The sequence below is a fragment of the Ceratotherium simum genome, chromosome X, assembly GCF_057802395.1.
Source record: "Ceratotherium simum simum isolate JZ-2026a chromosome X, ASM5780239v1, whole genome shotgun sequence".
Lineage (NCBI taxonomy): Eukaryota > Metazoa > Chordata > Mammalia > Perissodactyla > Rhinocerotidae > Ceratotherium > Ceratotherium simum.
The window spans coordinates 59,625,655-59,639,199 of NC_141940.1; the positions used below are offsets into that span (position 1 = coordinate 59,625,655).

The 13,545-nt window shown below is 36.7% G+C and overlaps 1 protein-coding gene across 9 annotated transcripts in view; it reads right to left on the bottom strand.

Annotated features, from left to right (window-relative positions):
• DACH2 (dachshund family transcription factor 2) overlaps positions 1-13,545 on the bottom strand; it is a 505,289-nt gene that overhangs the window by 204,763 nt on the left and 286,981 nt on the right. The gene's annotated exons all lie outside the window — the stretch shown is intronic.

Sequence of the window (13,545 nt, forward strand, 5' to 3'; positions counted from 1 at the left end):
CATAGGAAGTTATTTTATGGAATTGGAAAACTCATTCTAAAGATAATATGAAAATGCAAAAACCCCAAAATAGGCAACATGATACTGAAAAAGTAGAACAAAGTCAAAGGACTGAAACGACACTACTTTAAAACTTAAAAATACAGCTACAATAATCAAAACAGTGTGGTATTGGTGAAAGAATAGATGCACAGAGCAGAAAGCCCAGAAATAGACTCACACATATATAGTCAACCGATCTTTGATAAAGGAGCAAAGGCAACTAAACGAAGAAATTAGTGTTTTCAAAAAATGGTGCTGAAATAGTTGGACATTCACATACAAAAAAATGAATCTAGATGCAGACTTTACACCATTCACAAAAGTTTCATTAAAAATGGATCATACACCTAAATGTAAAAGGCAAAACTATAAAACTCTTAGAAGATAACACGAGAGAAAATTTAGGTTACCTTGGGTTTGTGATGACTTTTCAGACACAGTACTAAAAGCACAATCTATGAAAGAAAAAATTGATAATTTGGACTTCACTAAAATTAAAAATTTCTTATCTGCCATAAAAGCTGTTAAGAGAATAAAAAAGGCAAATTTTGGGATTTCTCCCAGATTTTTGGAGAAAATCTTGCAAAGGACTTGTTCCAGAATATATAAAGAATTTTTAAAACTCAACAATAAGGAAACAAACAACCCAATTAAAAATTTGGCAAAAGACAACTAACCAAAGATACACAGATAGCAAATAAGCATAGGAAAACATGTTCAACATCATATATCATTAGGGAACTGCAAATTAAAACAACAATGATATACCTTTCACATCTATTATGATGGCCAACACCCAAAACACTGACAGTACCAAACGGTGGCAAGGAAGTGGAACAACAGGAAGTCACATTCACTGCTGGTGGGAATGCAAAACGGTACAGCCCCTTTGGAAGACAGATTGGTAGTTTCTTGCAAAACTAAACATACTCTTACCATATGATCCAACAATTGTGCTCCTTGGTATTTACCCAAATGAGTTAAAAATTCACGTCCACAAATAAACTTGCATGAGAATATTTATAGTAGCTTCATTCTTAACTTATAAAGCTTGGAAGCTATGAAGATGTCCTTCAATATGTAAGGATAAACAAACTGTGGTACATCCAAACATGGAATGTTATTCACCAATAACAAGAAATGAACTATCAAGCTATGAAAAGAAAGAAATTCACCTTAAATGCCTATTGCTAGTTAAAAGAATCCAGGCTTAAAATGCTATGTAAGGTATGATTCCAGCTTGCAAAACTATAGAGACAGTACAAAGATGAGTGGTTGCCAGAGGTTCTGAGGAAGTGAAGGAGGGATGAATAGGTGGCACACAGAGGACTTTTAGGTCAGTGAAACTATTTTGTGTGATACTGTAATGATGAACACATGATACACGTTTGTGAAAAATCATAGAACTGTATAACACAAAGAGTGAACCCTAATGTAAACTATGGACTTCATTTAATAATGTATGAATATTGATATTGGCTCACCAATTATAACATGTACCACACTAATGCAGGAAGTTAATAATACGGGAACTGTGTGTGAGGGGAGAGGTGTATATGGGAACTCTCTATAGTTTTTATTCAATTTTTCTGTAAACCTAAAACTGGTCAAAAAATAGTCTATTGATTCAAAACACACACATGCAGTAAAATAATAACATTACAATGGATATAATCAAAACAACAGTTAACAACAAATTTGTACACAAATGTTAATAGCATCTTTATTCGTAATGGCCAATAAATGGGAAAAAAACCTAATGTCTATCAACTAATGAATGGATAAACATAATATGGTATATTCATACAATGGAATATTATTTGGCAATAAAAGAATAAATTACATATACCATAACGTAAGTCTTGAAAATATTACGCTAAGTGAAAGAAACAACTCACAAAAGACCACATATTGTATTATTTCATTTATGTGGAATGTACAGAATTGGCTAATCTATAGAGACAGAAAGTATATTAGTATTTAATTAGCATATGGCAGGGAGAAAAAGAGGGAATGAGGAATGGCTTCTAATGGGTACAGGATCTTTTGGGGATGATAAAAATTTCCTAAAATTAGATTGTTGTGATGGTCGCACAACTCTGTGAATATACAAAAATCATTGAATTGTACAGTTTGGGTGAATTGTAAGGTAGGTGTAATATATCTCAATAAAGCTCTTAAAATCACAATAATCAACAGATAACAATGCTGAGATCACACAGTTGTTGGGATTCTCTAAGACATTAAAGCAGCTATTATAAAATTGCTCCAACCAAATTATCATGAATACTCTTGAACCAAATGCAAAAATAAAATATACTTAGAAAGAAATAAAAGATATATGGAAAATGCAAACATAAATTTTAGAACTTAAAAATATAATAATCAAAATTTTAAACTCACTGGATGGCCTCAATAGGAGAATAGATTACAAAGGAAAGAGTCAGTGAACTTTAAGCTGGATCAATAGAAATTATTGAGTCTGAACAACTGAGAAAGAAGTTGAGAAAAAGTAACAGAATCTGAGAGGCATGTAGAATAATAACAAAAGATGTAATATTCATGCCTTCGGAGTCCCAGAGCAGAGAATGTGAGCAGCACTGAAAAATATGTGAAGAAATAATGGCTGAAAACTTCCTGGGTTAGTCAAAATACATAAACCTACTTATTGAAGAAGCTTAGTGAACCTCAAACAGCATAAACCCAAAGAAATCCGTGGCAGACACATAATAATCAAACTACTGAAAATGAAAGAGCATGACAAAGTCATAAAAGCAGCTAAACAAAAACTATGCATTACCTAATGAGAACAACCATTTGGATGACTGTGGATTTCTTATCTGAAACTGTGGAGAGCTTAATGAAGTGGCACAACATTTATAAGCACTGAAAAAAAACACTCTTAATCTATAATTCCATATTCACTAAAAATATCCTTCACTGAAGGTAAAATAAAGATATTTTTAGATGAAGAAAAATTAAGAGAAAATATTGCCAGTAGACCTGCTCCAAAAAAATTGCTAAAAGAAACTCTTCAGGGAAATTTTAACAGAAAGAAACTTGAAATATCAAGGATGAAGGAAGAATAACAGAAATGCTCAATATCTAATTATTCCTGTCTTGAGCCTTTTATGTAGGTTCGATGAATGAAAGTAAAATATTGTAGTATTGTCTCATGGGCTTTTCCATGTATGTAGAAAAGGAAAAAAAAATATATATATATATATAAGGGCAAAGATAAAGGAAACTACATGGTGGAAAAGTTTCTATATTTGGATACTTCACCAATCCTTTCTTAATAATTAATAGAAAAAGAAGAAAGAAATCAGCAAGGATATGGAAAAACTAAACAATGCCATCAATCTACTGGATCTGATTGACATTCATAGAACTGCCACTCTGCAACAGCAGAAAACACATCCTTTTAAGGTGCAAATGGAATATTCACCAATATAGAACATATTCTGGGTCATAAAACAAACATCAACAAATTTTAAAGAATTGAAATCATACAAGTATGGTTTCACAATAATGGAATCAAACTAGAAATGAATAACTGAGATCATAGGAAAATCTCCAATCACTTGGAAATTAAACAACACAATTCTAAATAATCCATAGATCAAAGATGAAATAAGAGAAATTAGAAAATATTTTGAACAGAATAAAAATGAAAATACAACACACCAAAATTTGTAAGATTCTCTTAAAGCAATGCTGAGAGGAAAATTATTGCATCAGAGGAGGGCGGAGTCAAGATGGCGGCGTAGGCAGACTCTGAACTCACCTCCTCCCGTGGACACAGCCAATTTACAACTACTCGTGGAAAAATTACCCCTGAGACAGAACTGAAAACTGGATAAGAGGAACTCCTGCAGCAACGGACAATCCTAACTGGGGTAGAAGAGGCAGAGACTCCCTTCTGGAGAGGAAAAACGCCACCTTCACAAGCCGCCAGCTTCACAGCCGCCGGGAGCAGCTCACAGGTACACAGCCTCCCTGGAGGCGCGGAGCCCTGAGCCGGGGAGCGCCCCCGTTGTGGGCATTTTGTGGACCCAGCACAATTGAGACCAGCAGCATAATATCTGACTTTGCCTGCTACTAAAGCATTGGGTAGCACCCCCAGCAAACCCGGTTCACAAAGAAACTAAAACTGGCTCTTAAAGGGCCCGGCGCACAAACTCACCCGTTCAGAAAGCATCCTAAAATCACCAGAAAGAAAGGTGCACAGTGCTTGGTGACGAGAGACCCACCTAATAGGCCCTGAGTGCACCTCGGGGAGGGGGGAGACCTCTCCAGGGACTGGGACATTGGCGGCGGCCATTGTTGTGGCCTGGTGTGAGCGTGCTGACACAGACGCCATTGGAGTTCTCCCTGAGACCTGCTAGCACAGGGTCTGCTCCACCCGCTAGAGCACCGATTTAATCCAGCTCACCCAGGGCAGGCAGCCCACCCTAGAGACTGGCCCCACCCAACAACAAGCCCTCAGGCAACGTGTGGGCCTGCATAGATTGGTGACTGGATTCTCTGCAGCCTGGCAACTGAGCTGACTTGAGTGGGGCAGGGTGTGCACAAGGAGCGGGTGGAGAGTGTGGGGCGGTGGCAGAGTGTGTGGGGCTCCCTCCGTGGAGAGACTGGGTCCACTTGGGGAGGTCGGGCGCCTCACAGGGGGCAGGACTGTGTTGACTGTGTGTGTGGACCTGTGGGCGGCAGGGCTTCTCAGCCACAGAAGACTTGTACTTCTCAAAGACCCACATAGGAGGTTTGCTCCACCTTCCAAAACCTGAAACAATTGGGTGCTCCTGTGCCTGAGGCCAGCCCCACCCAGCTGCAATCCTCAGAGAGCTGACAAGAGACCTAATAGGCTAGAGGCTTACAGCAATTGTAAGGCCCTGAGCCTAACAACCTGCCACGCTGGGGGCCTACTCACTTAAAAGAAATACTGCAACACAAATGTGGTATTAGAACTTGCAGCCAACTGTGCTGGGGATCCCCACAGCTGATAAAGAGACTGAAGGGCCCACAACAACTACAAGCAGCTGAGCATTACAACAGCTGGCCAGGAGCATAACTCAGCCTCCCTGGGCGCCTACAGGGAGAGCAAACAGGCCACAGCAGAAGGATACACGTAGCCCACATAGGGGTCACCCTGGAACATTGAGAACTGAGGGAAGCACACTGGAAGCCTCCTAAGCCATCACTTACATAAGGTCACCTATCCAAGAGCAGGAGACGTAGCTGACCTACCTAATACGTAGACACAAGCACAGGGAAAGAGGCAAAATGAAGAGGCAAAAGAATACATTCCAAGTAAGGGAACAGGACAAAACCCCAGAAAAGGAACTTAGTGAAACAGAAATGAGCAACCTACCCGACAGAGAGTTCAAACTAAGAGTGTTAAGGATGCTCACTGATCTGGGGAGAAGAATAGATGGACACAGTGAGAATGTCAACAAAGAAATGGAAGATATAAAAAAGAACCAATCAGAAATGAAGAATACAATACTGGAAATGAAAAACTCATTAGAGGGACTCAAAAGCAGAGTAGAGGATACAGAAGAACGGATCTGTGAGCTGGAAGAAAGACTAGAAGAAATTACCCAAGGTGAACAGGTAAAAGAGAAAAGAATTAAAAAGAGTGAGGACAGTCTAAGGGACCTCTGGGACAACAGCAAGTGCACTAACATCCGTGTTATAGGTGTCCCGGAAGGAGAAGAGCGAGACAAGGGGCCAGAGAATCTATTTCAAGAAATAATAGATGAAAACTTCCCTAACCTAAGGAAGGAAACAGACATCCAGGTACAGGACGCACAGAGAGCCCCAAACAAGATAAACCCAAAGAGGCCCACACCAAGACACATCATAATCAAAATGTCCAGAATTAAAGATAAAGAGAGAATCCTAAAAGCCGCAAGAGAATGTCAAGTTACATACAAAGGAAACCCCATAAGGCTATCAGCTGACTTCTCAGCAGAAACCTTACAGGCTAGAAGAGAATGGCATGATATATTTAAAGTGCTAAAAGGAAAAAACTTACAGCCAAGAATACTCTACCCAGCAAGGTTATCGTTCAAAATGGAAGGAGAGATCAAAATTTTCCCAGATAAGCAAAAATTAAAGGAGTTTGTCACCAAGAAACCAGTGTTACAAGAAATGTTAAAGGGACTGATTTAAGGGGAAAACAGAAGACCACAAATAGGAAAAATTATCTATTTCCACGATTAGAACGTAATGGATACAAATGCACAAAAAAGAGGTTGGATATGATATCAAAAACATAAAAGGAGGGAGGAGGGTAGTTAAAGAGTACAGCTTTCAGACAGAGGTCAAACTAAAGTGACCATCAATTCTGTATAGAAGAAGTAAGGAACAGAGAAGGACTACTAAAACACTGAGGAAAAAAAAAAAAAAAGTTAAAAAATGGCAGTAAGTACATACTTATCAATAGCTACTTTAAACGTCAATGGACTAAATGCTCCAATTAAAAGGCATAGGGTGGCTGACTGGATAAAAACAAGACCCATATATATGCTGCATACAAGAGACACACTTCAGACCTAAAGACACTCACAAACTGAAAGTGAAGGGATGGAAAAAGATACTCCACGCATAACGGCAATGAAAAGAAAGCTGGGGTAGCAGTACTCATATCAGACAAAATAGACTTTAAAACAAAAACTGTAAAACGAGACAAAGAAGGGCATTACATAATGATCAAGGGAACAATCCAACAAGAGGATATAACACTTGTAAATATCTACGCACCCAATGTAGGTGCACCTAAATATATAAAGCAATTATTAACAGACATAAAAACAGAAATAGACAGTAACACAATAATAGTAGGGGACTTTAACACTCCACTTACACCAACGGATAGATCATCCAAACAGAAGATCAATAAGGAAACATTGGCCTTAAACGACACACTAGAACAGATGGACCTAGTAGATATATACAGAGCATTCCATCCAAAAACCGAAGAATACACGTTCCTTTCAAATGCACATGGAACGTTCTCCAGGATTGATCACATATTAGGCCACAAAACAAGTCTCCATAAATTTAAGAAGATTGAAATAATACCAAGCATCTTTTCTGACCACAAAGGTATGAAACTAGAAATCAACTATAGGAAGCAAATCAGAAAAGCCACAAATACATGGAGATTAAACAAAATGCTACTGAACAACGACTGGGTTAATGAAGAGATCAAAGAAGAAATCAAAAAATACCTGGAGACAAATGAAAATGAAAATACGACATGCCAGAATTTATGGGATACAGCAAAAGCGGTTCTAAGAGGGAAGTTTATAGCGATACAGGCCTATCTCAACAAACAAGAAAAATCTCAAATAAACAATCTAACAATGCACCTAAAGGAACTGGAAAAAGAAGAACAAACAAAGCCCAAAATCAGTAGAAGAAGGGAAATAATAAAAATCAGAGCAGAAATAAATGAAATAGAGACCAAAAACAATAGAAAAAATTAATAAAACCAAGAGCTGGTTCTTTGAAAAGATCAACAAAATAGACAAACCTTTAGCTAGACTCACCAAGAAAAAAAGAGAGAAGGCACAAATAAGTAAAATCAGAAATGAAAGAGGAGAGGTTACAACAGACACCTCAGAAATACCAAAGATTATAAGAGAATACTATGAAAAGCTATATGCCAACCAATTCGACAATCTGGAAGAAATGGATAAATTCTTAGAATCATACAACCTTCCAAAACTGGATCAAGAAGAAGTAGAGAATTTGAATAGACCAATCACCAGTAAGGAGATCGAAACAGTAATCAAAAACCTCCCCAAAAATAAAAGTCCAGGACCAGACGGCTTCCCTGGTGAATTCTACCAAACATTCAAAGAAGACTTAATACCTATCCTTCTCAAACTCTTCCGAAAAATTGAGGAGGGGGGGAAGCTCCATAACTCATTCTACGAAGCTGACATTACCCTGATATCAAAACCAGAAAAGGACAACACAAAAAAAGAAAATTACAGGCCAATATCACTGATGAACATCGATGCAAAAATCCTCAACAAAATACTAGCAAATCGCATACAACAATACGTTAAAAAGATTATACACCATGATCAAGTGGGATTTATTCCAGGGATGCAGGGATGGTTTAACATTCGCAAATCAATCAACGTAATACACCACATTAATAAAATGAATAACAAAAATCACATGATCATCTCGATAGATGCAGAGAAAGCATTTGACAAGATCCAGCATCCATTTATGATAAAAACTCTGAATAAAATGGGTATAGAAGGAAAGTACCTCAACATAATAAAGACCATATATGAGAAACCCACAGCTAATATCATCCTCAATGGTGAAAAACTGAAAGCTATCCCTCTAAGAACAGGAACCAGACAAGGATGCCCACTGTCACCACTCCTATTTAACATAGTATTGGAAGTCCTAGCCAGAGCAATCAGGCAAGAGAAAGAAATAAAAGGGATCCAAATTGGAAAGGAAGAAGTGAAACTGTCACTATTTGCAGATGACATGATTTTATATATAGAAAACCCCAAAGAATCCACCAGAAAACATTTAGAAGTAATAAACGAATATGGTAAAGTTGCAGGATACAAAATCAACATACAAAAATCAGTTGCATTTCTGTACACTAACAACGAAGTAGCAGAAAGAGAAATTAAGAATACCATCCCATTTACAATTGCAACAAAAAGAATTAAATACCTAGGAATAAACTTAACCAAAGAGGTGAAAGATCTGTACACAGAAAACTATAAAACATTTCTGAAAGAAATTGAAGAAGACACAAAGAAATGGAAAGATATTCCGTGCTCTTGGATTGGAAGAATTAACATAGTTAAGATGTCCATACTTCCTAAAGCCATCTATAGATTCAATGCAATCCCTATCAAAGTTCCAACAACATTTTTCACAGAAATAGAACAAAGAATCCTAAAATTTATATGGAACAACAAAAGACCCCGAATAGCTAAAGGAATCCTGAGAAAAAGAACAAAGCTGGAGGTATCACACTCCCTGATTTCAAAATATACTACAAAGCTATAGTAACCAAAACAGCATGGTACTGGCACAAAAACAGACACACAGATCAATGGAATAGAATCGAAAGCCCAGAAATAAACCCACACATCTATGGACAGCTAATCTTCGACAAAGGAGCCAAGAACATACAATGGGGAAAAGAAAGTCTCTTCAACAAATGGTGTTGGGAAAACTGGATAGCCATATGCAAAAAAATGAAAGTAGACTCTTACCTTACACCATACACAAAAATTAACTCCAAATGGATTAAAGACTTGAATGTAAGACCTGAAACTGTGAAAGTTCTAGAAGAAAACATAGGCAGTACGCTCTTCAACATCGGTCTTAGCAACATCTTTTCAAACACCACATCTGACCGGGCAAGAGAAACAATAGAAAAAATAAACAAATGGGACTACATCAAACTAAAAAGCTTCTGCACAGCAAAGGAAACCATCAACAAAACGAAAAGACAACCTAACAATTGGGAGAAGATATTCGCAAACCATACATCTGATAAGGGCTTAATCTCCAAAATATATAAAGAACTCATGCATCTCAACAACAAAAACTACCAACCCAATTAAAAATGGGCAAAAGACCTGAACAGACATTTCTCCAAAGAAGATATACAGATGGCCAACAGACACATGAAAAGATGTTCAAAATCACTAACTATCAGGGAAATGCAAATCAAAACTACAATGAGATATCACCTCACGCCCGTCAGAATGGCTATAATTAACAAGACAGGAAACAACATGTGTTGGAGAGGTTGTGGAGAGAAGGGAACTCTCATACACTGCTGGTGGGAGTGCAAACTGGTGCAGCCACTATGGAAAACGGTATGGAGATTCCTCAAAAAATCAACGATAGAACTACCATATGATCCAGCTATTCCACTGTTGGGTATTTATCCAAAGAACTTGAAAACACCAATTTGCAAAGGTACATGCACCCCTGTGTTCATTGCAGCCTTATTCACGATAGCCAAGACTTGGAAGCAACCTAAGTGCCCATCAAGGGACGAATGGATAAAAAGCTGTGGTATATATACACAATGGAATACTACTCAGCCATAAGAAACGATGAAATCCAGCCATTTGTGACAACATGGATGGACATTGAGGGCATGATGCAAAGTGAAATAAGTCAGAGGGAGAAGGTCAAATACCGTATGATTTCCTTCATTAAGTAGTAGATAATAACAACGATAAACAAACACATAGGGACAGAGATTGGATTGGTGGTTACCAGAGGGGAAGGGGGGAGGAGGAGGGTGAAAGGGATAATTGGGTACATGTGTGTGGTGATGGGTTGTAATTAGTATTTTGGTGGTGAACATGATGTAATCTATGCAGAAATAGAAGTACAATGATGTACACCTGAAATTTTTACAATGTTATAAACCAATGTTACTGCAATAAACAAAAAATTATAAAAAAAAAAAATTATTGCATTAAATGCTTATATTAGAAAAGAAAAAAGGTCTCAAATTAATAATCTAAGCTTCCACCTTAAGAATCCAGAAAAGAAGAGAAAAATAAAGCAGAAGAAAGGATCATATAAAAATAAGACTAGAAATAGAAAAACAATAAAGTAAATAAAAACAAAACTGTTTTTTAAAGGATGAATAAAATGGAAAATCATCAGGCCATGAAACAGAAAAAGTGAGAGAATACACAAATTTCAGGAATGAAAAAGGGAATATCTTACACCCTTGAAGACTTCAAAACAATAATAATGAAGTAATATGTATAACTCTATGCACATAAATTCAACAATTTATAAAATATTGACCAATATCTCGAAAACCACAAACCACCAAAATTCACCCAAACTGATATAGATAGCTTATAGATAGCATATTTCTCTAAACATTAATTCATAGTTGAAAGCTTTCCAGAAAAAGAAATTTCCAGGCCCATATGGTTTCACTGGAGAATTCTAGCAAACATTTAAAGAATAGCACCAATTTTACATAATTCTTCAGGAAGACAAGGAAACACTTTTTACTTCATTTTAGAAGGCAAACATTACCCTGATACCAAGACAAGACAAATATTTTACCAAAAAGACCCTCCAGATGAATATCCCTCATCAATATAGACACATAGATCCTTAACAAAATATTGGCAAATAAAATTCAGCTATATAAAAAATTATACACCATGACCAAGTGGAGTTTATTCCAGAGAAACAAGGCTGGTTCAATATTTGAAAATCAATCAATGTACTCCCTCATATCAACAGTCTAAAGAAGAAAAACCACATGATTTTATTAATTGATGCAAGAAGGAAATGGGCAAAACCCATATTCAAACATGGTAAAAATTCTCATCAAAATAGGAATAGAAATTAACTTTCTTTGTCTGATAAGTGGAACTACCAAAATCCTACAATTAACATCACACCTGACAGCAAAAGAATGAATATCTTATCCTAACAGAAGCAAGGCAAAGATGCCCACTCTCACCAGTTCCCTTCAACATAGTACTGGAGATCCTAGTCAGTTAGATAAGTCAAGAAAGATAAAGGTTAGCATTACCCTGATACCAAAGCCAGATAAGGACACTACAAGAAAAGAAAACTACGGGCCAATATCCCTGACGAATATAGATGCAAAAAATCTCAATAAAATACTGGCAAAACGAATTCAGCAGCACATTAAAAGAGTCATTCACCACGATCAAATGGGACTTATCCCTGGGATGCAAGGATGGTTCAACATATGCAAACCAATAACTGTGATACACCACATTGATAGAATGAAAAATAAAATCATACAATCATCCCAATAGACACAGAAAAAGCATTTGACAAAATTCAACATCTGCCCATGATGAAAACTCTTAACAAATAACACCTGAAATGATAATCAATATCATTAGCAATTAGGGAAATGCAAATAAAAGCCATGATGAAATTCCACTATACCTATTATAATGGCTAAAATTTTTTAAAAATATATTGACAATACCAAATGCTGACAAGGCTGAAAAGCTGCTAGAACTCTCTAACATTGCTGGTGGGAATGAAAAACGGTACAACTACTTTAAAAGGCAGTATGGCCTCAGCATGGCTGGACAAGCAATGCGTCGGTGCATGCCCAGGATCCGAACTCAGGCCGCCAGCAGCGGAGCGTGCACACTTAACCACTAAGCCACGGGCCAGCCATGCTGGGGCTGCGTCCCACACACAGCAACTAGCAGGATGTGCAACTACAACATACAACTATCTACTGGGGCTTTGGGGAGAAAAAGAGAAAAAAAGGAGGAAGATTGGCAATAGACGTTAGCTCAGGGCTGGTCTTCCTCAGCAAAAAGAGGAGGATTGGCATGGATGTTAGCTCAGGGCTGATCTTCCTCACAAAAAAAATAAAATAAAATAAAAAAATAAAAGACAGTATGGCAATTTGTTATAAAGCTAAATATACCATACAACCCAGTAATCATGCTCCTTGGTATTTACGCAAGTGAATTGAAAATTTACGTACAAAAAAATCTGCACATGAATGTTGATAGCAGCTTTATTCACAATCACCCAAAATTGAAAGCAACCAAGACGTCTTTCAACAGGTGACTGGAGAAATTGTGCTACAGCCATACAATGAAATATTATTTGGAAATAAAACGAATGAGCTGCCAATCCACACAACAAAATGGATCAATCTCAAATGCATATTGCTAACTGAAGGAAGCTTGTCTGAAAAGGCCTAAATAAACTACAATTCCAATCATATGACATTCTTGAAATGGTAAAACAAAATAAATCTAAATTAAAAACTAAGAAAATCTGAATAAAGGATGGATTTTAGTTATGATAATGTATGGATATTGTTTCAAACTCTGTGACAAATATGGATATTGTTTTAAACTCTGTGACAAATATACTATAGTAATGTAAGATGGTAATAGGAAAAACTGGGTGTGAGTATAAGAGAACACTTGTTACCACCTTTGTAACATTTCTATACATCTAAAAATATTTTTTTAAATCTTTTATTTAAAATATCCGTAAAACCCTATACCAAAAAAGCAAATTCTACCATATTATTTAAAAATAAGATTTTAAATTTTAAAAAATTGACTGAGCAACACAGCAGATCGAGATTCTAAATAACAGAATTTTGCTATAAAAAGACTATAGAATTAATTATAGTAGCCTATTAAAAAATCTGACAGACATCCACTCCATTCCCACTTCCTTCCACCTTGACTGACTCCTTCTTTCCTGCTCCAAAGCACACACACACTCAGCAACAAACACATGCAAATCTCAAAAATCTTTAGAAAATAAAGATAATTGCAACTGCCACTAGTTTGGTGCATGATTTCATCTAAATTAGATGTTGCATCCATTACAGTACCTGGCGCATAGTAAAAAGTAAATATTTCTTGAATATAACTAGTATAATAAAGTAAACGATGTCTAGCATTTGGCATGAGTCTCAAATTTACTTTTGAA